General features: G+C 63.8%; 8 non-coding genes across 8 annotated transcripts; all 8 read right to left on the bottom strand.

Annotated features, from left to right (window-relative positions):
* Window positions 1-324: 324 nt before the first annotated feature.
* On the bottom strand, window positions 325-443 carry LOC142865161 (5S ribosomal RNA). The gene has a single exon (XR_012915464.1). It is a non-coding gene; the product is annotated as a 5S ribosomal RNA (ribosomal RNA).
* A 3,524-nt stretch (window positions 444-3,967) lies between these two features.
* Window positions 3,968-4,086, bottom strand: LOC142865162 (5S ribosomal RNA). The gene has a single exon (XR_012915465.1). It is a non-coding gene; the product is annotated as a 5S ribosomal RNA (ribosomal RNA).
* Window positions 4,087-7,601: 3,515 nt separating this feature from the next.
* LOC142865163 (5S ribosomal RNA) lies at window positions 7,602-7,720 on the bottom strand. Its single transcript, XR_012915466.1, has one exon. It is a non-coding gene; the product is annotated as a 5S ribosomal RNA (ribosomal RNA).
* Window positions 7,721-11,230: 3,510 nt separating this feature from the next.
* LOC142865165 (5S ribosomal RNA) lies at window positions 11,231-11,349 on the bottom strand. The gene has a single exon (XR_012915468.1). It is a non-coding gene; the product is annotated as a 5S ribosomal RNA (ribosomal RNA).
* A 3,523-nt stretch (window positions 11,350-14,872) lies between these two features.
* On the bottom strand, window positions 14,873-14,991 carry LOC142865166 (5S ribosomal RNA). Its single transcript, XR_012915469.1, has one exon. It is a non-coding gene; the product is annotated as a 5S ribosomal RNA (ribosomal RNA).
* A 3,516-nt stretch (window positions 14,992-18,507) lies between these two features.
* LOC142865167 (5S ribosomal RNA) lies at window positions 18,508-18,626 on the bottom strand. The gene has a single exon (XR_012915470.1). It is a non-coding gene; the product is annotated as a 5S ribosomal RNA (ribosomal RNA).
* Window positions 18,627-22,133: 3,507 nt separating this feature from the next.
* On the bottom strand, window positions 22,134-22,252 carry LOC142865168 (5S ribosomal RNA). The gene has a single exon (XR_012915471.1). It is a non-coding gene; the product is annotated as a 5S ribosomal RNA (ribosomal RNA).
* A 3,516-nt stretch (window positions 22,253-25,768) lies between these two features.
* LOC142865169 (5S ribosomal RNA) lies at window positions 25,769-25,887 on the bottom strand. The gene has a single exon (XR_012915472.1). It is a non-coding gene; the product is annotated as a 5S ribosomal RNA (ribosomal RNA).
* Window positions 25,888-26,641: the final 754 nt, after the last annotated feature.

The raw sequence follows: 26,641 nt of genomic DNA on the forward strand, positions 1-26,641 counted from the left end.
TGGTCACATACTCCCTCAAAATGACATCCTGGCCTTCTTCTGGAACTCCCTCCTCTCTCAGACTCTCAAGGTTTCCTCCAGCGTGTCGGTTCCCACAGAGCAGACCTTTGGTCTGAGACCTGACAGTCCAGAAGCCACGCATGCTGCCGCGTGACGGCGGTGTCGCGGCTTGGGACAAGAGGAGGCCCCACGGTGCGGGCTGGGGCGCCAGGCACCGCGGCGGGCGCTGAGGGTGGGGGTGACCCCCGCCCCGGGCCGCCGCCTCGCTCCCAGAGAGGGGACAGAACAAGAGGCAAAACAAAACAAAAAACAAAAAAAAAAAGAAGCCTACGGCACCCGGTATTCCCAGGCGGTCTCCCATCCAAGTACTAACCAGGCCCGACCCTGCTTAGCTTCCGAGACCAGACGAGATCGGGCGCGTTCAGGGTGGTGTGGCCCTAGACGGCGGAGGGCGCCCCTGCCCCGCTCAAGAAGCCGAGCCTCTCTGCGCTTCCCCGCCGCCTCCTCCCCCCGCCCCAGGCCCCGCGCCGGCGCTGACCCGCACCGGGCGGGACTGTTGAGTTCACCGGCCGGGTCCGGCGGGCTCCGAGGGACGGGGGTGACAGGCGGGGCGGGGCGGGGCGGGCAGGGAGCGGCGGGCCGGGGTGGGGGGCTGTCTCTCTATACACACACACACACACACACACACACACACACACACTCACACTCACACTCACTCACTCACACTCACACAAGATGCGCCTCCACGGCTGGACTCGCCAAGGTGGAGACCTTCCAGCCCCCTTCCTCTCCTCGCCTGGCCCACCCCCAGCTCGTGGCCGCCCCCGCCGCCGCCGCCGCCGATTGCGCACGCGCGGGTCGCCCGCCCTTTGACCCCAGGCAGGGGCCGCCCTCCCCGACAACCCCTTTCAGCTGCGCCCCCCACCCTGTGGGTGGGCTGCCGCCTATTCCCCCGGGCCCGGGCTGGGGCACAGCGCATGGGGGAGGGGAGCGAGTGTATGGGGCGTCTCTCTCTCTCTCTAGGGATGTGTCCCATGGGTGGGGTGGCGTGGTTAGTGGGGCGCTGAAGAAATCAGTCCCCTCCATCTCCTACCTCTGGAAAACGCCCAAGCCCTTGGAGAACTGCCGGCAACGCGACCGTGGGGGCCGGGACCCTCCTCTGTGTCCTCCTGTGGCCCAGTCCAAGGGGCCTGGGCCTGGCCGGGGCTGCATTGGACCCCGACCACCCTGGCGTGTGGACTCGCTAAAAATCGGCGATTAGATATTGGATTCCAGCTTCATTGAGGTCATTTCACTAATGAGTGCACCGGAAAGAGTTTCCTAATCCATCTGTGAGGGTGGCAACTGAAAGAGAATTTTAAAGCTGACAGAATAGGCGAGGAAAGGCATAGGAGATTTCCACACCCAGTAAGGAAGCCTTTCCCGAAATGGAAGAAAGAAACGAGCAAACAGAGACACCGGTAGCCCGCCAGGATCAGAGTCTGCCCCCGAGAGAAAGTACCCTGACCAGGTTCACCCGTGGGTGGGTGGCGAGCTAGCGGCATTCAGAAGAGCGAGGCCCGCAGTCTGTGCAGAAGACACCTGCACTCGGGTGTGTGTGGCGGCACGATTCACAAGCAGCTCCAGATGTTAAGCCAAGGAGAAGCCAGGGAGTTCCCAACGCCCCAGGTGTCCTCAGCCCACGACTGGCTGCTGGGGGAATGCGAAGCCCGGCTCCTTGTCTCAGAGCGGGACAACCAGGAGGTGTGACGTACACCCCGGGGTTCCCAGGAGGATCAGGCTGAAGCTGGGACTTGGCCTGAAAGTGTCCCCTCGCACGGCCACCCCCTTCCCCTTCCTGCTCCTCTACTCCTGGTGCCCCTCCATCCAGGGGCCAGACCTTAAAGAGTCACCCGCAAGAGAATCCTGGTCCCAAAGGAGCCTTCTGGGGGACCCGTGCTGAGAGAGGTTGTGGGCATGGCCCGCTGGGGCTCTGCCCGACCCAGGGCTGAGAGATGCAACCTCCCAGCTCTGGGTCCCTGCAGGGGAAGCGTTGGCAAGCACAGGGCCAGTCCTCCAAAGGCCCAGGTGCAGGGAGCCCAGGCCAAGCAGCCTGTGGAAGAAGCCACCCCGGGAACACGACTGCAGGCCACGGCCCTTCCCACCTCCTCCTCCTCCTCCTCCTCCTGCTCCTCCACCCCCCCCCCGACCTCCCACCCCCACCCCCGACATGGCGCAGGGCTCAGAGACACCTCAGACACTTGCTACCCAAAGTGCAAAGGGCATCAGTTGCTCCTCCAAACCCCCCCCCCCGCCCAGCAGACCGCGTTGTCCAGCCAGCCCCCGGGCCTCCCTGGGGTGCCCAGCACAAAAGTGCAGACAACCACCGGACCCTCAATCTCAGTTTTCGGATGTTTTTGCCACTCTAAGGACCCGCAGGCCAGCTGGGCCTTCTGGCAGGACAGAGAGCCCCGGAATCCGACGTGGAGAGCTGGGTGTACGTCCCCACGAGGAGGCGGTCCCCACCTCCGCGGCTCTCCCCTTGCGGGGGGGAAAAGCAGCCACGGGGCCTCAGAGAAGACACCAGGCTGGGCGCCCGCCCCACAGTGGGGGCACGTCCCCCGCAGGCCACTTAGCGCCGGCCGCCGGCCGGCGGACGGTTGGGTGGCGCGAGACGCTGCGGCCGCCCTGCTACCGGGTTCCTGGGAGGGCGTCCTGGAACCAGCGTCCACACCAAGCCCTTGGAAGGCCCAGGCGACGGAGGAGCCCCGTCAGGCAGGGGCCGAGGACGGTGACGGCCCGGGCGGGGAGGAGCGTGTCAGGCAGGGGCAGAGGACGGTGACAGGTGACAGGCCGGGCGGGAAGGAGTCAGTCAGGCAGGGGCCGAGGAGGAGACGGGGCTGGGTAAGGGTTAGGGTTAGAGTCAGGGCACAAGTCACAATCGCAAAGACCTGGAAGCGACCCGAGTGCCCATCGACCCACGAGTGCGTAAATGAAATGTGGCGCGTGGACACCACGGAGTGCTATTCAGCTAGGAGGAGCAGCGGTGAGAGGGCACCTCTCGTGGTTCTCCTGGCCAGAGCTGGAACCCGTTCCAGTAAGCCAGGTAGCCCAAGAATGGACACACGAGCACCACGTGCTCGCGCTCACCAGCAAATGGGTACGAACCGACGGACACCCAAGTGGACACAGAGGAATCACCTTCATCGGGTGGGTGTCGGGCGGGTGGGGGGAGGGGATGGGCATACACCTCCATTAGGAATGGGGTGGGTGCGCACCGACTGGGGGATGGGCGCACTTGAGGCTCTGACCCGAGGGGGGAGGCTGGGAGAGGGCAACGTACCCGACCTTAACATTGGTACCCCCACAATACGCTGGAACAACATCAGAGGTTAATGAATAAGAACACAGGGGGGAGGGGGGCACGGGCAACACATGTCACCTTAATACTTGGACTCCCATCATCTGCTTGAAAAGAGAGAGAAAAGAAAATGCAATCATAGAGATAAGAGACACTTTTTAAACATAATGAATCCGAAGAGAAAAGTAAAAGGAGGCCTGTGGAGCAGGTCTGGGTGTGACTCCGGATCCCCCAACATCAGGTGCCACCACCAAAGATTCCTACGTGTAGCCCATAGAACCCCAAAAGCAACGGGACGAGTTCTGGTCACATACTCCCTCAAAATGACATCCTGGCCTTCTTCTGGAACTCCCTCCCCTCTCAGACTCTCAAGGTTTCCTCCAGCGTGTCGGTTCCCACAGAGCAGACCTTTGGTCTGAGACCTGACAGTCCAGAAGCCACGCATGCTGCCGCGTGACGGCGGTGTCGCGGCTTGGGACAAGAGGAGGCCCCACGGTGCGGGCTGGGGCGCCAGGCACCGCGGCGGGCGCTGAGGGTGGGGGTGACCCCCGCCCCGGGCCGCCGCCTCGCTCCCAGAGAGGGGACAGAACAAGAGGCAAAACAAAACAAAAAACAAAAAAAAAAAGAAGCCTACGGCACCCGGTATTCCCAGGCGGTCTCCCATCCAAGTACTAACCAGGCCCGACCCTGCTTAGCTTCCGAGACCAGACGAGATCGGGCGCGTTCAGGGTGGTGTGGCCCTAGACGGCGGAGGGCGCCCCTGCCCCGCTCAAGAAGCCGAGCCTCTCTGCGCTTCCCCGCCGCCTCCTCCCGCCCCAGGCCCCGCGCCGGCGCTGACCCGCACCGGGCGGGCCTGTTGAGTTCACCGGCCGGGTCCGGCGGGCTCCGAGGGACGGGGGTGACAGGCGGGGCGGGGCGGGGCGGGCAGGGAGCGGCGGGCCGGGGTGGGGGGCTGTCTCTCTATACACACACACACACACACACACACACACACACTCACACTCACACTCACTCACTCACACTCACACAAGATGCGCCTCCACGGCTGGACTCGCCAAGGTGGAGACCTTCCAGCCCCCTTCCTCTCCTCGCCTGGCCCACCCCCAGCTCGTGGCCGCCCCCGCCGCCACCGATTGCACACGCGCGCAGTCGCCCGCCCTTTGACCCCAGGCAGGGGCCGCCCTCCCCGACAACCCCTTTCAGCTGCGCCCCCCACCCTGTGGGTGGGCTGCCGCCTATTCCCCCGGGCCCGGGCTGGGGCACAGCGCATGGGGGAGGGGAGCGAGTGTATGGGGCGTCTCTCTCTCTCTCTAGGGATGTGTCCCATGGGTGGGGTGGCGTGGTTAGTGGGGCTCTGAAGAAATCAGTCCCCTCCATCTCCTACCTCTGGAAAACGCCCAAGCCCTTGGAGAACTGCCGGCAACGCGACCGTGGGGGCCGGGACCCTCCTCTGTGTCCTCCTGTGGCCCAGTCCAAGGGGCCTGGGCCTGGCCGGGGCTGCATTGGACCCCGACCACCCTGGCGTGTGGACTCGCTAAAAATCGGCGATTAGATATTGGATTCCAGCTTCATTGAGGTCATTTCACTAATGAGTGCACCGGAAAGAGTTTCCTAATCCATCTGTGAGGGTGGCAACTGAAAGAGAATTTTAAAGCTGACAGAATAGGCGAGGAAAGGCATAGGAGATTTCCACACCCAGTAAGGAAGCCTTTCCCGAAATGGAAGAAAGAAACGAGCAAACAGAGACACCGGTAGCCCGCCAGGATCAGAGTCTGCCCCCGAGAGAAAGTACCCTGACCAGGTTCACCCGTGGGTGGGTGGCGAGCTAGCGGCATTCAGAAGAGCGAGGCCCGCAGTCTGTGCAGAAGACACCTGCACTCGGGTGTGTGTGGCGGCACGATTCACAAGCAGCTCCAGATGTTAAGCCAAGGAGAAGCCAGGGAGTTCCCAACGCCCCAGGTGTCCTCAGCCCACGACTGGCTGCTGGGGGAATGCGAAGCCCGGCTCCTTGTCTCAGAGCGGGACAACCAGGAGGTGTGACGTACACCCCGGGGTTCCCAGGAGGATCAGGCTGAAGCTGGGACTTGGCCTGAAAGTGTCCCCTCGCACGGCCACCCCCTTCCCCTTCCTGCTCCTCTACTCCTGGTGCCCCTCCATCCAGGGGCCAGACCTTAAAGAGTCACCCGCAAGAGAATCCTGGTCCCAAAGGAGCCTTCTGGGGGACCCGTGCTGAGAGAGGTTGTGGGCATGGCCCGCTGGGGCTCTGCCCGACCCAGGGCTGAGAGATGCAACCTCCCAGCTCTGGGTCCCTGCAGGGGAAGCGTTGGCAAGCACAGGGCCAGTCCTCCAAAGGCCCAGGTGCAGGGAGCCCAGGCCAAGCAGCCTGTGGAAGAAGCCACCCCGGGAACACGACTGCAGGCCACGGCCCTTCCCACCTCCTCCTCCTCCTCCTCCTCCTGCTCCTCCACCCCCCCCCCCCGACCTCCCACCCCCACCCCCGACATGGCGCAGGGCTCAGAGACACCTCAGACACTTGCTACCCAAAGTGCAAAGGGCATCAGTTGCTCCTCCAAACCCCCCCCCCCCGCCCAGCAGACCGCGTTGTCCAGCCAGCCCCCGGGCCTCCCTGGGGTGCCCAGCACAAAAGTGCAGACAACCACCGGACCCTCAATCTCAGTTTTCGGATGTTTTTGCCACTCTAAGGACCCGCAGGCCAGCTGGGCCTTCTGGCAGGACAGAGAGCCCCGGAATCCGACGTGGAGAGCTGGGTGTACGTCCCCACGAGGAGGCGGTCCCCACCTCCGCGGCTCTCCCCTTGCGGGGGGGAAAAGCAGCCACGGGGCCTCAGAGAAGACACCAGGCTGGGCGCCCGCCCCACAGTGGGGGCACGTCCCCCGCAGGCCACTTAGCGCCGGCCGCCGGCCGGCGGACGGTTGGGTGGCGCGAGACGCTGCGGCCGCCCTGCTACCGGGTTCCTGGGAGGGCGTCCTGGAACCAGCGTCCACACCAAGCCCTTGGAAGGCCCAGGCGACGGAGGAGCCCCGTCAGGCAGGGGCCGAGGACGGTGACGGCCCGGGCGGGGAGGAGCGTGTCAGGCAGGGGCAGAGGACGGTGACAGGTGACAGGCCGGGCGGGAAGGAGTCAGTCAGGCAGGGGCCGAGGAGGAGACGGGGCTGGGTAAGGGTTAGGGTTAGAGTCAGGGCACAAGTCACAATCGCAAAGACCTGGAAGCGACCCGAGTGCCCATCGACCCACGAGTGCGTAAATGAAATGTGGCGCGTGGACACCACGGAGTGCTATTCAGCTAGGAGGAGCAGCGGTGAGAGGGCACCTCTCGTGGTTCTCCTGGCCAGAGCTGGAACCCGTTCCAGTAAGCCAGGTAGCCCAAGAATGGACACACGAGCACCACGTGCTCGCGCTCACCAGCAAATGGGTACGAACCGACGGACACCCAAGTGGACACAGAGGAATCACCTTCATCGGGTGGGTGTCGGGCGGGTGGGGGGAGGGGATGGGCATACACCTCCATTAGGAATGGGGTGGGTGCGCACCGACTGGGGGATGGGCGCACTTGAGGCTCTGACCCGAGGGGGGAGGCTGGGAGAGGGCAACGTACCCGACCTTAACATTGGTACCCCCACAATACGCTGGAACAACATCAGAGGTTAATGAATAAGAACACAGGGGGGAGGGGGGCACGGGCAACACATGTCACCTTAATACTTGGACTCCCATCATCTGCTTGAAAAGAGAGAGAAAAGAAAATGCAATCATAGAGATAAGAGACACTTTTTAAACATAATGAATCCGAAGAGAAAAGTAAAAGGAGGCCTGTGGAGCAGGTCTGGGTGTGACTCCGGATCCCCCAACATCAGGTGCCACCACCAAAGATTCCTACGTGTAGCCCATAGAACCCCAAAAGCAACGGGACGAGTTCTGGTCACATACTCCCTCAAAATGACATCCTGGCCTTCTTCTGGAACTCCCTCCCCTCTCAGACTCTCAAGGTTTCCTCCAGCGTGTCGGTTCCCACAGAGCAGACCTTTGGTCTGAGACCTGACAGTCCAGAAGCCACGCATGCTGCCGCGTGACGGCGGTGTCGCGGCTTGGGACAAGAGGAGGCCCCACGGTGCGGGCTGGGGCGCCAGGCACCGCGGCGGGCGCTGAGGGTGGGGGTGACCCCCGCCCCGGGCCGCCGCCTCGCTCCCAGAGAGGGGACAGAACAAGAGGCAAAACAAAACAAAAAACAAAAAAAAAAAGAAGCCTACGGCACCCGGTATTCCCAGGCGGTCTCCCATCCAAGTACTAACCAGGCCCGACCCTGCTTAGCTTCCGAGACCAGACGAGATCGGGCGCGTTCAGGGTGGTGTGGCCCTAGACGGCGGAGGGCGCCCCTGCCCCGCTCAAGAAGCCGAGCCTCTCTGCGCTTCCCCGCCGCCTCCTCCCGCCCCAGGCCCCGCGCCGGCGCTGACCCGCACCGGGCGGGCCTGTTGAGTTCACCGGCCGGGTCCGGCGGGCTCCGAGGGACGGGGGTGACAGGCGGGGCGGGGCGGGGCGGGCAGGGAGCGGCGGGCCGGGGTGGGGGGCTGTCTCTCTATACACACACACACACACACACACACACACACTCACACTCACACTCACTCACTCACACTCACACAAGATGCGCCTCCACGGCTGGACTCGCCAAGGTGGAGACCTTCCAGCCCCCTTCCTCTCCTCGCCTGGCCCACCCCCAGCTCGTGGCCGCCCCCGCCGCCGCCGATTGCACACGCGCGCAGTCGCCCGCCCTTTGACCCCAGGCAGGGGCCGCCCTCCCCGACAACCCCTTTCAGCTGCGCCCCCCACCCTGTGGGTGGGCTGCCGCCTATTCCCCCGGGCCCGGGCTGGGGCACAGCGCATGGGGGAGGGGAGCGAGTGTATGGGGCGTCTCTCTCTCTCTCTAGGGATGTGTCCCATGGGTGGGGTGGCGTGGTTAGTGGGGCGCTGAAGAAATCAGTCCCCTCCATCTCCTACCTCTGGAAAACGCCCAAGCCCTTGGAGAACTGCCGGCAACGCGACCGTGGGGGCCGGGACCCTCCTCTGTGTCCTCCTGTGGCCCAGTCCAAGGGGCCTGGGCCTGGCCGGGGCTGCATTGGACCCCGACCACCCTGGCGTGTGGACTCGCTAAAAATCGGCGATTAGATATTGGATTCCAGCTTCATTGAGGTCATTTCACTAATGAGTGCACCGGAAAGAGTTTCCTAATCCATCTGTGAGGGTGGCAACTGAAAGAGAATTTTAAAGCTGACAGAATAGGCGAGGAAAGGCATAGGAGATTTCCACACCCAGTAAGGAAGCCTTTCCCGAAATGGAAGAAAGAAACGAGCAAACAGAGACACCGGTAGCCCGCCAGGATCAGAGTCTGCCCCCGAGAGAAAGTACCCTGACCAGGTTCACCCGTGGGTGGGTGGCGAGCTAGCGGCATTCAGAAGAGCGAGGCCCGCAGTCTGTGCAGAAGACACCTGCACTCGGGTGTGTGTGGCGGCACGATTCACAAGCAGCTCCAGATGTTAAGCCAAGGAGAAGCCAGGGAGTTCCCAACGCCCCAGGTGTCCTCAGCCCACGACTGGCTGCTGGGGGAATGCGAAGCCCGGCTCCTTGTCTCAGAGCGGGACAACCAGGAGGTGTGACGTACACCCCGGGGTTCCCAGGAGGATCAGGCTGAAGCTGGGACTTGGCCTGAAAGTGTCCCCTCGCACGGCCACCCCCTTCCCCTTCCTGCTCCTCTACTCCTGGTGCCCCTCCATCCAGGGGCCAGACCTTAAAGAGTCACCCGCAAGAGAATCCTGGTCCCAAAGGAGCCTTCTGGGGGACCCGTGCTGAGAGAGGTTGTGGGCATGGCCCGCTGGGGCTCTGCCCGACCCAGGGCTGAGAGATGCAACCTCCCAGCTCTGGGTCCCTGCAGGGGAAGCATTGGCAAGCACAGGGCCAGTCCTCCAAAGGCCCAGGTGCAGGGAGCCCAGGCCAAGCAGCCTGTGGAAGAAGCCACCCCGGGAACACGACTGCAGGCCACGGCCCTTCCCACCTCCTCCTCCTCCTCCTCCTCCTGCTCCTCCACCCCCCCCCCGACCTCGCACCCCCACCCCCGACATGGCGCAGGGCTCAGAGACACCTCAGACACTTGCTACCCAAAGTGCAAAGGGCATCAGTTGCTCCTCCAAACCCCCCCCCCCGCCCAGCAGACCGCGTTGTCCAGCCAGCCCCCGGGCCTCCCTGGGGTGCCCAGCACAAAAGTGCAGACAACCACCGGACCCTCAATCTCAGTTTTCGGATGTTTTTGCCACTCTAAGGACCCGCAGGCCAGCTGGGCCTTCTGGCAGGACAGAGAGCCCCGGAATCCGACGTGGAGAGCTGGGTGTACGTCCCCATGAGGAGGCGGTCCCCACCTCCGCGGCTCTCCCCTTGCGGGGGGGAAAAGCAGCCACGGGGCCTCAGAGAAGACACCAGGCTGGGCGCCCGCCCCACAGTGGGGGCACGTCACCCGCAGGCCACTTAGCGACGGCCGCCGGCCGGCGGACGGTTGGGTGGCGCGAGACGCTGCGGCCGCCCTGCTACCGGGTTCCTGGGAGGGCGTCCTGGAACCAGCGTCCACACCAAGCCCTTGGAAGGCCCAGGCGACGGAGGAGCCCCGTCAGGCAGGGGCCGAGGACGGTGACGGCCCGGGCGGGGAGGAGCGTGTCAGGCAGGGGCAGAGGACGGTGACAGGTGACAGGCCGGGCGGGAAGGAGTCAGTCAGGCAGGGGCCGAGGAGGAGACGGGGCTGGGTAAGGGTTAGGGTTAGAGTCAGGGCACAAGTCACAATCGCAAAGACCTGGAAGCGACCCGAGTGCCCATCGACCCACGAGTGCGTAAATGAAATGTGGCGCGTGGACACCACGGAGTGCTATTCAGCTAGGAGGAGCAGCGGTGAGAGGGCACCTCTCGTGGTTCTCCTGGCCAGAGCTGGAACCCGTTCCAGTAAGCCAGGTAGCCCAAGAATGGACACACGAGCACCACGTGCTCGCGCTCACCAGCAAATGGGTACGAACCGACGGACACCCAAGTGGACACAGAGGAATCACCTTCATCGGGTGGGTGTCGGGCGGGTGGGGGGAGGGGATGGGCATACACCTCCATTAGGAATGGGGTGGGTGCGCACCGACTGGGGGATGGGCGCACTTGAGGCTCTGACCCGAGGGGGGAGGCTGGGAGAGGGCAACGTACCCGACCTTAACATTGGTACCCCCACAATACGCTGGAACAACATCAGAGGTTAATGAATAAGAACACAGGGGGGAGGGGGGCACGGGCAACACATGTCACCTTAATACTTGGACTCCCATCATCTGCTTGAAAAGAGAGAGAAAAGAAAATGCAATCATAGAGATAAGAGACACTTTTTAAACATAATGAATCCGAAGAGAAAAGTAAAAGGAGGCCTGTGGAGCAGGTCTGGGTGTGACTCCGGATCCCCCAACATCAGGTGCCACCACCAAAGATTCCTACGTGTAGCCCATAGAACCCCAAAAGCAACGGGACGAGTTCTGGTCACATACTCCCTCAAAATGACATCCTGGCCTTCTTCTGGAACTCCCTCCTCTCTCAGACTCTCAAGGTTTCCTCCAGCGTGTCGGTTCCCACAGAGCAGACCTTTGGTCTGAGACCTGACAGTCCAGAAGCCACGCATGCTGCCGCGTGACGGCGGTGTCGCGGCTTGGGACAAGAGGAGGCCCCACGGTGCGGGCTGGGGCGCCAGGCACCGCGGCGGGCGCTGAGGGTGGGGGTGACCCCCGCCCCGGGCCGCCGCCTCGCTCCCAGAGAGGGGACAGAACAAGAGGCAAAACAAAACAAAAAAAAAAAAAAAAAAGAAGCCTACGGCACCCGGTATTCCCAGGCGGTCTCCCATCCAAGTACTAACCAGGCCCGACCCTGCTTAGCTTCCGAGACCAGACGAGATCGGGCGCGTTCAGGGTGGTGTGGCCCTAGACGGCGGAGGGCGCCCCTGCCCCGCTCAAGAAGCCGAGCCTCTCTGCGCTTCCCCGCCGCCTCCTCCCGCCCCAGGCCCCGCGCCGGCGCTGACTCGCACCGGGCGGGCCTGTTGAGTTCACCGGCCGGGTCCGGCGGGCTCCGAGGGACGGGGGTGACAGGCGGGGTGGGGCGGGGCGGGCAGGGAGCGGCGGGCCGGGGTGGGGGGCTGTCTCTCTATACACACACACACACACACACACACACACACACACTCACACTCACACTCACTCACTCACACTCACACAAGATGCGCCTCCACGGCTGGACTCGCCAAGGTGGAGACCTTCCAGCCCCCTTCCTCTCCTCGCCTGGCCCACCCCCAGCTCGTGGCCGCCCCCGCCGCCGCCGCCGCCGATTGCGCACGCGCGGGTCGCCCGCCCTTTGACCCCAGGCAGGGGCCGCCCTCCCCGACAACCCCTTTCAGCTGCGCCCCCCACCCTGTGGGTGGGCTGCCGCCTATTCCCCCGGGCCCGGGCTGGGGCACAGCGCATGGGGGAGGGGAGCGAGTGTATGGGGCGTCTCTCTCTCTCTCTAGGGATGTGTCCCATGGGTGGGGTGGCGTGGTTAGTGGGGCGCTGAAGAAATCAGTCCCCTCCATCTCCTACCTCTGGAAAACGCCCAAGCCCTTGGAGAACTGCCGGCAACGCGACCGTGGGGGCCGGGACCCTCCTCTGTGTCCTCCTGTGGCCCAGTCCAAGGGGCCTGGGCCTGGCCGGGGCTGCATTGGACCCCGACCACCCTGGCGTGTGGACTCGCTAAAAATCGGCGATTAGATATTGGATTCCAGCTTCATTGAGGTCATTTCACTAATGAGTGCACCGGAAAGAGTTTCCTAATCCATCTGTGAGGGTGGCAACTGAAAGAGAATTTTAAAGCTGACAGAATAGGCGAGGAAAGGCATAGGAGATTTCCACACCCAGTAAGGAAGCCTTTCCCGAAATGGAAGAAAGAAACGAGCAAACAGAGACACCGGTAGCCCGCCAGGATCAGAGTCTGCCCCCGAGAGAAAGTACCCTGACCAGGTTCCCCCGTGGGTGGGTGGCGAGCTAGCGGCATTCAGAAGAGCGAGGCCCGCAGTCTGTGCAGAAGACACCTGCACTCGGGTGTGTGTGGCGGCACGATTCACAAGCAGCTCCAGATGTTAAGCCAAGGAGAAGCCAGGGAGTTCCCAACGCCCCAGGTGTCCTCAGCCCACGACTGGCTGCTGGGGGAATGCGAAGCCCGGCTCCTTGTCTCAGAGCGGGACAACCAGGAGGTGTGACGTACACCCCGGGGTTCCCAGGAGGATCAGGCTGAAGCTGGGACTTGGCCTGAAAGTGTCCCCTCGCACGGCCACCCCCTTCCCCTTCCTGCTCCTCTACTCCTGGTGCCCCTCCATCCAGGGGCCAGACCTTAAAGAGTCACCCGCAAGAGAATCCTGGTCCCAAAGGAGCCTTCTGGGGGACCCGTGCTGAGAGAGGTTGTGGGCATGGCCCGCTGGGGCTCTGCCCGACCCAGGGCTGAGAGATGCAACCTCCCAGCTCTGGGTCCCTGCAGGGGAAGCGTTGGCAAGCACAGGGCCAGTCCTCCAAAGGCCCAGGTGCAGGGAGCCCAGGCCAAGCAGCCTGTGGAAGAAGCCACCCCGGGAACACGACTGCAGGCCACGGCCCTTCCCACCTCCTCCTCCTCCTCCTCCTCCTGCTCCTCCACCCCCCCCCCCCCGACCTCCCACCCCCACCCCCGACATGGCGCAGGGCTCAGAGACACCTCAGACACTTGCTACCCAAAGTGCAAAGGGCATCAGTTGCTCCTCCAAACCCCCCCCCCCCGCCCAGCAGACCGCGTTGTCCAGCCAGCCCCCGGGCCTCCCTGGGGTGCCCAGCACAAAAGTGCAGACAACCACCGGACCCTCAATCTCAGTTTTCGGATGTTTTTGCCACTCTAAGGACCCGCAGGCCAGCTGGGCCTTCTGGCAGGACAGAGAGCCCCGGAATCCGACGTGGAGAGCTGGGTGTACGTCCCCACGAGGAGGCGGTCCCCACCTCCGCGGCTCTCCCCTTGCGGGGGGGAAAAGCAGCCACGGGGCCTCAGAGAAGACACCAGGCTGGGCGCCCGCCCCACAGTGGGGGCACGTCCCCCGCAGGCCACTTAGCGCCGGCCGCCGGCCGGCGGACGGTTGGGTGGCGCGAGACGCTGCGGCCGCCCTGCTACCGGGTTCCTGGGAGGGCGTCCTGGAACCAGCGTCCACACCAAGCCCTTGGAAGGCCCAGGCGACGGAGGAGCCCCGTCAGGCAGGGGCCGAGGACGGTGACGGCCCGGGCGGGGAGGAGCGTGTCAGGCAGGGGCAGAGGACGGTGACAGGTGACAGGCCGGGCGGGAAGGAGTCAGTCAGGCAGGGGCCGAGGAGGAGACGGGGCTGGGTAAGGGTTAGGGTTAGAGTCAGGGCACAAGTCACAATCGCAAAGACCTGGAAGCGACCCGAGTGCCCATCGACCCACGAGTGCGTAAATGAAATGTGGCGCGTGGACACCACGGAGTGCTATTCAGCTAGGAGGAGCAGCGGTGAGAGGGCACCTCTCGTGGTTCTCCTGGCCAGAGCTGGAACCCGTTCCAGTAAGCCAGGTAGCCCAAGAATGGACACACGAGCACCACGTGCTCGCGCTCACCAGCAAATGGGTACGAACCGACGGACACCCAAGTGGACACAGAGGAATCACCTTCATCGGGTGGGTGTCGGGCGGGTGGGGGGAGGGGATGGGCATACACCTCCATTAGGAATGGGGTGGGTGCGCACCGACTGGGGGATGGGCGCACTTGAGGCTCTGACCCGAGGGGGGAGGCTGGGAGAGGGCAACGTACCCGACCTTAACATTGGTACCCCCACAATACGCTGGAACAACATCAGAGGTTAATGAATAAGAACACAGGGGGGAGGGGGGCACGGGCAACACATGTCACCTTAATACTTGGACTCCCATCATCTGCTTGAAAAGAGAGAGAAAAGAAAATGCAATCATAGAGATAAGAGACACTTTTTAAACATAATGAATCCGAAGAGAAAAGTAAAAGGAGGCCTGTGGAGCAGGTCTGGGTGTGACTCCGGATCCCCCAACATCAGGTGCCACCACCAAAGATTCCTACGTGTAGCCCATAGAACCCCAAAAGCAACGGGACGAGTTCTGGTCACATACTCCCTCAAAATGACATCCTGGCCTTCTTCTGGAACTCCCTCCCCTCTCAGACTCTCAAGGTTTCCTCCAGCGTGTCGGTTCCCACAGAGCAGACCTTTGGTCTGAGACCTGACAGTCCAGAAGCCACGCATGCTGCCGCGTGACGGCGGTGTCGCGGCTTGGGACAAGAGGAGGCCCCACGGTGCGGGCTGGGGCGCCAGGCACCGCGGCGGGCGCTGAGGGTGGGGGTGACCCCCGCCCCGGGCCGCCGCCTCGCTCCCAGAGAGGGGACAGAACAAGAGGCAAAACAAAACAAAAAACAAAAAAAAAAAGAAGCCTACGGCACCCGGTATTCCCAGGCGGTCTCCCATCCAAGTACTAACCAGGCCCGACCCTGCTTAGCTTCCGAGACCAGACGAGATCGGGCGCGTTCAGGGTGGTGTGGCCCTAGACGGCGGAGGGCGCCCCTGCCCCGCTCAAGAAGCCGAGCCTCTCTGCGCTTCCCCGCCGCCTCCTCCCCCCGCCCCAGGCCACGCGCCGGCGCTGACCCGCACCGGGCGGGACTGTTGAGTTCACCGGCCGGGTCCGGCGGGCTCCGAGGGACGGGGGTGACAGGCGGGGCGGGGCGGGGCGGGCAGGGAGCGGCGGGCCGGGGTGGGGGGCTGTCTCTCTATACACACACACACACACACACACACACACACTCACACTCACACTCACTCACTCACACTCACACAAGATGCGCCTCCACGGCTGGACTCGCCAAGGTGGAGACCTTCCAGCCCCCTTCCTCTCCTCGCCTGGCCCACCCCCAGCTCGTGGCCGCCCCCGCCGCCGCCGATTGCACACGCGCGCAGTCGCCCGCCCTTTGACCCCAGGCAGGGGCCGCCCTCCCCGACAACCCCTTTCAGCTGCGCCCCCCACCCTGTGGGTGGGCTGCCGCCTATTCCCCCGGGCCCGGGCTGGGGCACAGCGCATGGGGGAGGGGAGCGAGTGTATGGGGCGTCTCTCTCTCTCTCTAGGGATGTGTCCCATGGGTGGGGTGGCGTGGTTAGTGGGGCGCTGAAGAAATCAGTCCCCTCCATCTCCTACCTCTGGAAAACGCCCAAGCCCTTGGAGAACTGCCGGCAACGCGACCGTGGGGGCCGGGACCCTCCTCTGTGTCCTCCTGTGGCCCAGTCCAAGGGGCCTGGGCCTGGCCGGGGCTGCATTGGACCCCGACCACCCTGGCGTGTGGACTCGCTAAAAATCGGCGATTAGATATTGGATTCCAGCTTCATTGAGGTCATTTCACTAATGAGTGCACCGGAAAGAGTTTCCTAATCCATCTGTGAGGGTGGCAACTGAAAGAGAATTTTAAAGCTGACAGAATAGGCGAGGAAAGGCATAGGAGATTTCCACACCCAGTAAGGAAGCCTTTCCCGAAATGGAAGAAAGAAACGAGCAAACAGAGACACCGGTAGCCCGCCAGGATCAGAGTCTGCCCCCGAGAGAAAGTACCCTGACCAGGTTCCCCCGTGGGTGGGTGGCGAGCTAGCGGCATTCAGAAGAGCGAGGCCCGCAGTCTGTGCAGAAGACACCTGCACTCGGGTGTGTGTGGCGGCACGATTCACAAGCAGCTCCAGATGTTAAGCCAAGGAGAAGCCAGGGAGTTCCCAACGCCCCAGGTGTCCTCAGCCCACGACTGGCTGCTGGGGGAATGCGAAGCCCGGCTCCTTGTCTCAGAGCGGGACAACCAGGAGGTGTGACGTACACCCCGGGGTTCCCAGGAGGATCAGGCTGAAGCTGGGACTTGGCCTGAAAGTGTCCCCTCGCACGGCCACCCCCTTCCCCTTCCTGCTCCTCTACTCCTGGTGCCCCTCCATCCAGGGGCCAGACCTTAAAGAGTCACCCGCAAGAGAATCCTGGTCCCAAAGGAGCCTTCTGGGGGACCCGTGCTGAGAGAGGTTGTGGGCATGGCCCGCTGGGGCTCTGCCCGACCCAGGGCTGAGAGATGCAACCTCCCAGCTCTGGGTCCCTGCAGGGGAAGCGTTGGCAAGCACAGGGCCAGTCCTCCAAAGGCCCAGGTGCAGGGAGCCCAGGCCAAGCAGCCTGTGGAAGAAGCCACCCCGGGAACACGACTGCAGGCCACGGCCCTTCCCACCTCCTCCTCCTCCTCCTCCTCCTGCTCCTCCACCCCCCCCCCCCCGACCTCCCACCCCCACCCCCGACATGGCGCAGGGCTCAGAGACACCTCAGACACTTGCTACCCAAAGTGCAAAGGGCATCAGTTGCTCCTCCAAACCCCCCCCCCCGCCCAGCAGACCGCGTTGTCCAGCCAGCCCCCGGGCCTCCCTGGGGTGCCCAGCACAAAAGTGCAGACAACCACCGGACCCTCAATCTCAGTTTTCGGATGTTTTTGCCACTCTAAGGACCCGCAGGCCAGCTGGGCCTTCTGGCAGGACAGAGAGCCCCGGAATCCGACGTGGAGAGCTGGGTGTACGTCCCCACGAGGAGGCGGTCCCCACCTCCGCGGCTCTCCCCTTGCGGGGGGGAAAAGCAGCCACGGGGCCTCAGAGAAGACACCAGGCTGGGCGCCCGCCCCACAGTGGGGGCACGTCCCCCGCAGGCCACTTAGCGCCGGCCGCCGGCCGGCGGACGGTTGGGTGGCGCGAGACGCTGCGGCCGCCCTGCTACCGGGTTCCTGGGAGGGCGTCCTGGAACCAGCGTCCACACCAAGCCCTTGGAAGGCCCAGGCGACGGAGGAGCCCCGTCAGGCAGGGGCCGAGGACGGTGACGGCCCGGGCGGGGAGGAGCGTGTCAGGCAGGGGCAGAGGACGGTGACAGGTGACAGGCCGGGCGGGAAGGAGTCAGTCAGGCAGGGGCCGAGGAGGAGACGGGGCTGGGTAAGGGTTAGGGTTAGAGTCAGGGCACAAGTCACAATCGCAAAGACCTGGAAGCGACCCGAGTGCCCATCGACCCACGAGTGCGTAAATGAAATGTGGCGCGTGGACACCACGGAGTGCTATTCAGCTAGGAGGAGCAGCGGTGAGAGGGCACCTCTCGTGGTTCTCCTGGCCAGAGCTGGAACCCGTTCCAGTAAGCCAGGTAGCCCAAGAATGGACACACGAGCACCACGTGCTCGCGCTCACCAGCAAATGGGTACGAACCGACGGACACCCAAGTGGACACAGAGGAATCACCTTCATCGGGTGGGTGTCGGGCGGGTGGGGGGAGGGGATGGGCATACACCTCCATTAGGAATGGGGTGGGTGCGCACCGACTGGGGGATGGGCGCACTTGAGGCTCTGACCCGAGGGGGGAGGCTGGGAGAGGGCAACGTACCCGACCTTAACATTGGTACCCCCACAATACGCTGGAACAACATCAGAGGTTAATGAATAAGAACACAGGGGGGAGGGGGGCACGGGCAACACATGTCACCTTAATACTTGGACTCCCATCATCTGCTTGAAAAGAGAGAGAAAAGAAAATGCAATCATAGAGATAAGAGACACTTTTTAAACATAATGAATCCGAAGAGAAAAGTAAAAGGAGGCCTGTGGAGCAGGTCTGGGTGTGACTCCGGATCCCCCAACATCAGGTGCCACCACCAAAGATTCCTACGTGTAGCCCATAGAACCCCAAAAGCAACGGGACGAGTTCTGGTCACATACTCCCTCAAAATGACATCCTGGCCTTCTTCTGGAACTCCCTCCCCTCTCAGACTCTCAAGGTTTCCTCCAGCGTGTCGGTTCCCACAGAGCAGACCTTTGGTCTGAGACCTGACAGTCCAGAAGCCACGCATGCTGCCGCGTGACGGCGGTGTCGCGGCTTGGGACAAGAGGAGGCCCCACGGTGCGGGCTGGGGCGCCAGGCACCGCGGCGGGCGCTGAGGGTGGGGGTGACCCCCGCCCCGGGCCGCCGCCTCGCTCCCAGAGAGGGGACAGAACAAGAGGCAAAACAAAACAAAAAACAAAAAAAAAAAGAAGCCTACGGCACCCGGTATTCCCAGGCGGTCTCCCATCCAAGTACTAACCAGGCCCGACCCTGCTTAGCTTCCGAGACCAGACGAGATCGGGCGCGTTCAGGGTGGTGTGGCCCTAGACGGCGGAGGGCGCCCCTGCCCCGCTCAAGAAGCCGAGCCTCTCTGCGCTTCCCCGCCGCCTCCTCCCCCCGCCCCAGGCCACGCGCCGGCGCTGACCCGCACCGGGCGGGACTGTTGAGTTCACCGGCCGGGTCCGGCGGGCTCCGAGGGACGGGGGTGACAGGCGGGGCGGGGCGGGGCGGGCAGGGAGCGGCGGGCCGGGGTGGGGGGCTGTCTCTCTATACACACACACACACACACACACACACACACTCACACTCACACTCACTCACTCACACTCACACAAGATGCGCCTCCACGGCTGGACTCGCCAAGGTGGAGACCTTCCAGCCCCCTTCCTCTCCTCGCCTGGCCCACCCCCAGCTCGTGGCCGCCCCCGCCGCCGCCGATTGCACACGCGCGCAGTCGCCCGCCCTTTGACCCCAGGCAGGGGCCGCCCTCCCCGACAACCCCTTTCAGCTGCGCCCCCCACCCTGTGGGTGGGCTGCCGCCTATTCCCCCGGGCCCGGGCTGGGGCACAGCGCATGGGGGAGGGGAGCGAGTGTATGGGGCGTCTCTCTCTCTCTCTAGGGATGTGTCCCATGGGTGGGGTGGCGTGGTTAGTGGGGCGCTGAAGAAATCAGTCCCCTCCATCTCCTACCTCTGGAAAACGCCCAAGCCCTTGGAGAACTGCCGGCAACGCGACCGTGGGGGCCGGGACCCTCCTCTGTGTCCTCCTGTGGCCCAGTCCAAGGGGCCTGGGCCTGGCCGGGGCTGCATTGGACCCCGACCACCCTGGCGTGTGGACTCGCTAAAAATCGGCGATTAGATATTGGATTCCAGCTTCATTGAGGTCATTTCACTAATGAGTGCACCGGAAAGAGTTTCCTAATCCATCTGTGAGGGTGGCAACTGAAAGAGAATTTTAAAGCTGACAGAATAGGCGAGGAAAGGCATAGGAGATTTCCACACCCAGTAAGGAAGCCTTTCCCGAAATGGAAGAAAGAAACGAGCAAACAGAGACACCGGTAGCCCGCCAGGATCAGAGTCTGCCCCCGAGAGAAAGTACCCTGACCAGGTTCCCCCGTGGGTGGGTGGCGAGCTAGCGGCATTCAGAAGAGCGAGGCCCGCAGTCTGTGCAGAAGACACCTGCACTCGGGTGTGTGTGGCGGCACGATTCACAAGCAGCTCCAGATGTTAAGCCAAGGAGAAGCCAGGGAGTTCCCAACGCCCCAGGTGTCCTCAGCCCACGACTGGCTGCTGGGGGAATGCGAAGCCCGGCTCCTTGTCTCAGAGCGGGACAACCAGGAGGTGTGACGTACACCCCGGGGTTCCCAGGAGGATCAGGCTGAAGCTGGGACTTGGCCTGAAAGTGTCCCCTCGCACGGCCACCCCCTTCCCCTTCCTGCTCCTCTACTCCTGGTGCCCCTCCATCCAGGGGCCAGACCTTAAAGAGTCACCCGCAAGAGAATCCTGGTCCCAAAGGAGCCTTCTGGGGGACCCGTGCTGAGAGAGGTTGTGGGCATGGCCCGCTGGGGCTCTGCCCGACCCAGGGCTGAGAGATGCAACCTCCCAGCTCTGGGTCCCTGCAGGGGAAGCGTTGGCAAGCACAGGGCCAGTCCTCCAAAGGCCCAGGTGCAGGGAGCCCAGGCCAAGCAGCCTGTGGAAGAAGCCACCCCGGGAACACGACTGCAGGCCACGGCCCTTCCCACCTCCTCCTCCTCCTCCTCCTCCTGCTCCTCCACCCCCCCCCCGACCTCCCACCCCCACCCCCGACATGGCGCAGGGCTCAGAGACACCTCAGACACTTGCTACCCAAAGTGCAAAGGGCATCAGTTGCTCCTCCAAACCCCCCCCCCCCGCCCAGCAGACCGCGTTGTCCAGCCAGCCCCCGGGCCTCCCTGGGGTGCCCAGCACAAAAGTGCAGACAACCACCGGACCCTCAATCTCAGTTTTCGGATGTTTTTGCCACTCTAAGGACCCGCAGGCCAGCTGGGCCTTCTGGCAGGACAGAGAGCCCCGGAATCCGACGTGGAGAGCTGGGTGTACGTCCCCACGAGGAGGCGGTCCCCACCTCCGCGGCTCTCCCCTTGCGGGGGGGAAAAGCAGCCACGGGGCCTCAGAGAAGACACCAGGCTGGGCGCCCGCCCCACAGTGGGGGCACGTCCCCCGCAAGCCACTTAGCGACGGCCGGCGGACGGTTGGGTGGCGCGAGACGCTGCGGCCGCCCTGCTACCGGGTTCCTGGGAGGGCGTCCTGGAACCAGCGTCCACACCAAGCCCTTGGAAGGCCCAGGCGACGGAGGAGCCCCGTCAGGCAGGGGCCGAGGACGGTGACGGCCCGGGCGGGGAGGAGCGTGTCAGGCAGGGGCAGAGGACGGTGACAGGTGACAGGCCGGGCGGGAAGGAGTCAGTCAGGCAGGGGCCGAGGAGGAGACGGGGCTGGGTAAGGGTTAGGGTTAGAGTCAGGGCACAAGTCACAATCGCAAAGACCTGGAAGCGACCCGAGTGCCCATCGACCCACGAGTGCGTAAATGAAATGTGGCGCGTGGACACCACGGAGTGCTATTCAGCTAGGAGGAGCAGCGGTGAGAGGGCACCTCTCGTGGTTCTCCTGGCCAGAGCTGGAACCCGTTCCAGTAAGCCAGGTAGCCCAAGAATGGACACACGAGCACCACGTGCTCGCGCTCACCAGCAAATGGGTACGAACCGACGGACACCCAAGTGGACACAGAGGAATCACCTTCATCGGGTGGGTGTCGGGCGGGTGGGGGGAGGGGATGGGCATACACCTCCATTAGGAATGGGGTGGGTGCGCACCGACTGGGGGATGGGCGCACTTGAGGCTCTGACCCGAGGGGGGAGGCTGGGAGAGGGCAACGTACCCGACCTTAACATTGGTACCCCCACAATACGCTGGAACAACATCAGAGGTTAATGAATAAGAACACAGGGGGGAGGGGGGCACGGGCAACACATGTCACCTTAATACTTGGACTCCCATCATCTGCTTGAAAAGAGAGAGAAAAGAAAATGCAATCATAGAGATAAGAGACACTTTTTAAACATAATGAATCCGAAGAGAAAAGTAAAAGGAGGCCTGTGGAGCAGGTCTGGGTGTGACTCCGGATCCCCCAACATCAGGTGCCACCACCAAAGATTCCTACGTGTAGCCCATAGAACCCCAAAAGCAACGGGACGAGTTCTGGTCACATACTCCCTCAAAATGACATCCTGGCCTTCTTCTGGAACTCCCTCCCCTCTCAGACTCTCAAGGTTTCCTCCAGCGTGTCGGTTCCCACAGAGCAGACCTTTGGTCTGAGACCTGACAGTCCAGAAGCCACGCATGCTGCCGCGTGACGGCGGTGTCGCGGCTTGGGACAAGAGGAGGCCCCACGGTGCGGGCTGGGGCGCCAGGCACCGCGGCGGGCGCTGAGGGTGGGGGTGACCCCCGCCCCGGGCCGCCGCCTCGCTCCCAGAGAGGGGACAGAACAAGAGGCAAAACAAAACAAAAAACAAAAAAAAAAAGAAGCCTACGGCACCCGGTATTCCCAGGCGGTCTCCCATCCAAGTACTAACCAGGCCCGACCCTGCTTAGCTTCCGAGACCAGACGAGATCGGGCGCGTTCAGGGTGGTGTGGCCCTAGACGGCGGAGGGCGCCCCTGCCCCGCTCAAGAAGCCGAGCCTTTCTGCGCTTCCCCGCCGCCTCCTCCCGCCCCAGGCCCCGCGCCGGCGCTGAACCGCACCGGGCGGGCCTGTTGAGTTCACCGGCCGGGTCCGGCGGGCTCCGAGGGACGGGGGTGACAGGCGGGGCGGGGCGGGGCGGGCAGGGAGCGGCGGGCCGGGGTGGGGGGCTGTCTCTCTATACACACACACACACACACACACTCACTCACTCACACTCACACAAGATGCGCCTCCACGGCTGGACTCGCCAAGGTGGAGACCTTCCAGCCCCCTTCCTCTCCTCGCCTGGCCCACCCCCAGCTCGTGGCCGCCCCCGCCGCCGCCGCCGCCGCCGCCGCCGCCGCCGCCGCCGATTGCGCACGCGCGGGTCGCCCGCCCTTTGACCCCAGGCAGGGGCCGCCCTCCCCGACAACCCCTTTCAGCTGCGCCCCCCACCCTGTGGGTGGGCTGCCGCCTATTCCCCCGGGCCCGCGCTGGGGCACAGCGCATGGGGGAGGGGAGCGAGTGTATGGGGCGTCTCTCTCTCTCTCTAGGGATGTGTCCCATGGGTGGGGTGGCGTGGTTAGTGGGGCGCTGAAGAAATCAGTCCCCTCCATCTCCTACCTCTGGAAAACGCCCAAGCCCTTGGAGAACTGCCGGCAACGCGACCGTGGGGGCCGGGACCCTCCTCTGTGTCCTCCTGTGGCCCAGTCCAAGGGGCCTGGGCCTGGCCGGGGCTGCATTGGACCCCGACCACCCTGGCGTGTGGACTCGCTAAAAATCGGCGATTAGATATTGGATTCCAGCTTCATTGAGGTCATTTCACTAATGAGTGCACCGGAAAGAGTTTCCTAATCCATCTGTGAGGGTGGCAACTGAAAGAGAATTTTAAAGCTGACAGAATAGGCGAGGAAAGGCATAGGAGATTTCCACACCCAGTAAGGAAGCCTTTCCCGAAATGGAAGAAAGAAACGAGCAAACAGAGACACCGGTACCCCGCCAGGATCAGAGTCTGCCCCCGAGAGAAAGTACCCTGACCAGGTTCACCCGTGGGTGGGTGGCGAGCTAGCGGCATTCAGAAGAGCGAGGCCCGCAGTCTGTGCAGAAGACACCTGCACTCGGGTGTGTGTGGCGGCACGATTCACAAGCAGCTCCAGATGTTAAGCCAAGGAGAAGCCAGGGAGTTCCCAACGCCCCAGGTGTCCTCAGCCCACGACTGGCTGCTGGGGGAATGCGAAGCCCGGCTCCTTGTCTCAGAGCGGGACAACCAGGAGGTGTGACGTACACCCCGGGGTTCCCAGGAGGATCAGGCTGAAGCTGGGACTTGGCCTGAAAGTGTCCCCTCGCACGGCCACCCCCTTCCCCTTCCTGCTCCTCTACTCCTGGTGCCCCTCCATCCAGGGGCCAGACCTTAAAGAGTCACCCGCAAGAGAATCCTGGTCCCAAAGGAGCCTTCTGGGGGACCCGTGCTGAGAGAGGTTGTGGGCATGGCCCGCTGGGGCTCTGCCCGACCCAGGGCTGAGAGATGCAACCTCCCAGCTCTGGGTCCCTGCAGGGGAAGCGTTGGCAAGCACAGGGCCAGTCCTCCAAAGGCCCAGGTGCAGGGAGCCCAGGCCAAGCAGCCTGTGGAAGAAGCCACCCCGGGAACACGACTGCAGGCCACGGCCCTTCCCACCTCCTCCTCCTCCTCCTCCTCCTGCTCCTCCACCCCCCCCCCGACCTCCCACCCCCACCCCCGACATGGCGCAGGGCTCAGAGACACCTCAGACACTTGCTACCCAAAGTGCAAAGGGCATCAGTTGCTCCTCCAAACCCCCCCCCCCGCCCAGCAGACCGCGTTGTCCAGCCAGCCCCCGGGCCTCCCTGGGGTGCCCAGCACAAAAGTGCAGACAACCACCGGACCCTCAATCTCAGTTTTCGGATGTTTTTGCCACTCTAAGGACCCGCAGGCCAGCTGGGCCTTCTGGCAGGACAGAGAGCCCCGGAATCCGACGTGGAGAGCTGGGTGTACGTCCCCACGAGGAGGCGGTCCCCACCTCCGCGGCTCTCCCCTTGCGGGGGGGAAAAGCAGCCACGGGGCCTCAGAGAAGACACCAGGCTGGGCGCCCGCCCCACAGTGGGGGCACGTCCCCCGCAGGCCACTTAGCGCCGGCCGCCGGCCGGCGGACGGTTGGGTGGCGCGAGACGCTGCGGCCGCCCTGCTACCGGGTTCCTGGGAGGGCGTCCTGGAACCAGCGTCCACACCAAGCCCTTGGAAGGCCCAGGCGACGGAGGAGCCCCGTCAGGCAGGGGCCGAGGACGGTGACGGCCCGGGCGGGGAGGAGCGTGTCAGGCAGGGGCAGAGGACGGTGACAGGTGACAGGCCGGGCGGGAAGGAGTCAGTCAGGCAGGGGCCGAGGAGGAGACGGGGCTGGGTAAGGGTTAGGGTTAGAGTCAGGGCACAAGTCACAATCGCAAAGACCTGGAAGCGACCCGAGTGCCCATCGACCCACGAGTGCGTAAATGAAATGTGGCGCGTGGACACCACGGAGTGCTATTCAGCTAGGAGGAGCAGCGGTGAGAGGGCACCTCTCGTGGTTCTCCTGGCCAGAGCTGGAACCCGTTCCAGTAAGCCAGGTAGCCCAAGAATGGACACACGAGCACCACGTGCTCGCGCTCACCAGCAAATGGGTACGAACCGACGGACACCCAAGTGGACACAGAGGAATCACCTTCATCGGGTGGGTGTCGGGCGGGTGGGGGGAGGGGATGGGCATACACCTCCATTAGGAATGGGGTGGGTGCGCACCGACTGGGGGATGGGCGCACTTGAGGCTCTGACCCGAGGGGGGAGGCTGGGAGAGGGCAACGTACCCGACCTTAACATTGGTACCCCCACAATACGCTGGAACAACATCAGAGGTTAATGAATAAGAACACAGGGGGGAGGGGGGCACGGGCAACACATGTCACCTTAATACTTGGACTCCCATCATCTGCTTGAAAAGAGAGAGAAAAGAAAATGCAATCATAGAGATAAGAGACACTTTTTAAACATAATGAATCCGAAGAGAAAAGTAAAAGGAGGCCTGTGGAGCAGGTCTGGGTGTGACTCCGGATCCCCCAACATCAGGTGCCACCACCAAAGATTCCTACGTGTAGCCCATAGAACCCCAAAAGCAACGGGACGAGTTCTGGTCACATACTCCCTCAAAATGACATCCTGGCCTTCTTCTGGAACTCCCTCCCCTCTCAGACTCTCAAGGTTTCCTCCAGCGTGTCGGTTCCCACAGAGCAGACCTTTGGTCTGAGACCTGACAGTCCAGAAGCCACGCATGCTGCCGCGTGACGGCGGTGTCGCGGCTTGGGACAAGAGGAGGCCCCACGGTGCGGGCTGGGGCGCCAGGCACCGCGGCGGGCGCTGAGGGTGGGGGTGACCCCCGCCCCGGGCCGCCGCCTCGCTCCCAGAGAGGGGACAGAACAAGAGGCAAAACAAAACAAAAAACAAAAAAAAAAAGAAGCCTACGGCACCCGGTATTCCCAGGCGGTCTCCCATCCAAGTACTAACCAGGCCCGACCCTGCTTAGCTTCCGAGACCAGACGAGATCGGGCGCGTTCAGGGTGGTGTGGCCCTAGACGGCGGAGGGCGCCCCTGCCCCGCTCAAGAAGCCGAGCCTCTCTGCGCTTCCCCGCCGCCTCCTCCCCCCGCCCCAGGCCACGCGCCGGCGCTGACCCGCACCGGGCGGGACTGTTGAGTTCACCGGCCGGGTCCGGCGGGCTCCGAGGGACGGGGGTGACAGGCGGGGCGGGGCGGGGCGGGCAGGGAGCGGCGGGCCGGGGTGGGGGGCTGTCTCTCTATACACACACACACACACACACACACACACACACTCACACTCACACTCACTCACTCACACTCACACAAGATGCGCCTCCACGGCTGGACTCGCCAAGGTGGAGACCTTCCAGCCCCCTTCCTCTCCTCGCCTGGCCCACCCCCAGCTCGTGGCCGCCCCCGCCGCCACCGATTGCACACGCGCGCAGTCGCCCGCCCTTTGACCCCAGGCAGGGGCCGCCCTCCCCGACAACCCCTTTCAGCTGCGCCCCCCACCCTGTGGGTGGGCTGCCGCCTATTCCCCCGGGCCCGGGCTGGGGCACAGCGCATGGGGGAGGGGAGCGAGTGTATGGGGCGTCTCTCTCTCTCTCTAGGGATGTGTCCCATGGGTGGGGTGGCGTGGTTAGTGGGGCGCTGAAGAAATCAGTCCCCTCCATCTCCTACCTCTGGAAAACGCCCAAGCCCTTGGAGAACTGCCGGCAACGCGACCGTGGGGGCCGGGACCCTCCTCTGTGTCCTCCTGTGGCCCAGTCCAAGGGGCCTGGGCCTGGCCGGGG

Source organism: Microcebus murinus, chromosome 28, assembly GCF_040939455.1.
Source record: "Microcebus murinus isolate Inina chromosome 28, M.murinus_Inina_mat1.0, whole genome shotgun sequence".
Classification (NCBI taxonomy): Eukaryota; Metazoa; Chordata; class Mammalia; order Primates; family Cheirogaleidae; genus Microcebus; species Microcebus murinus.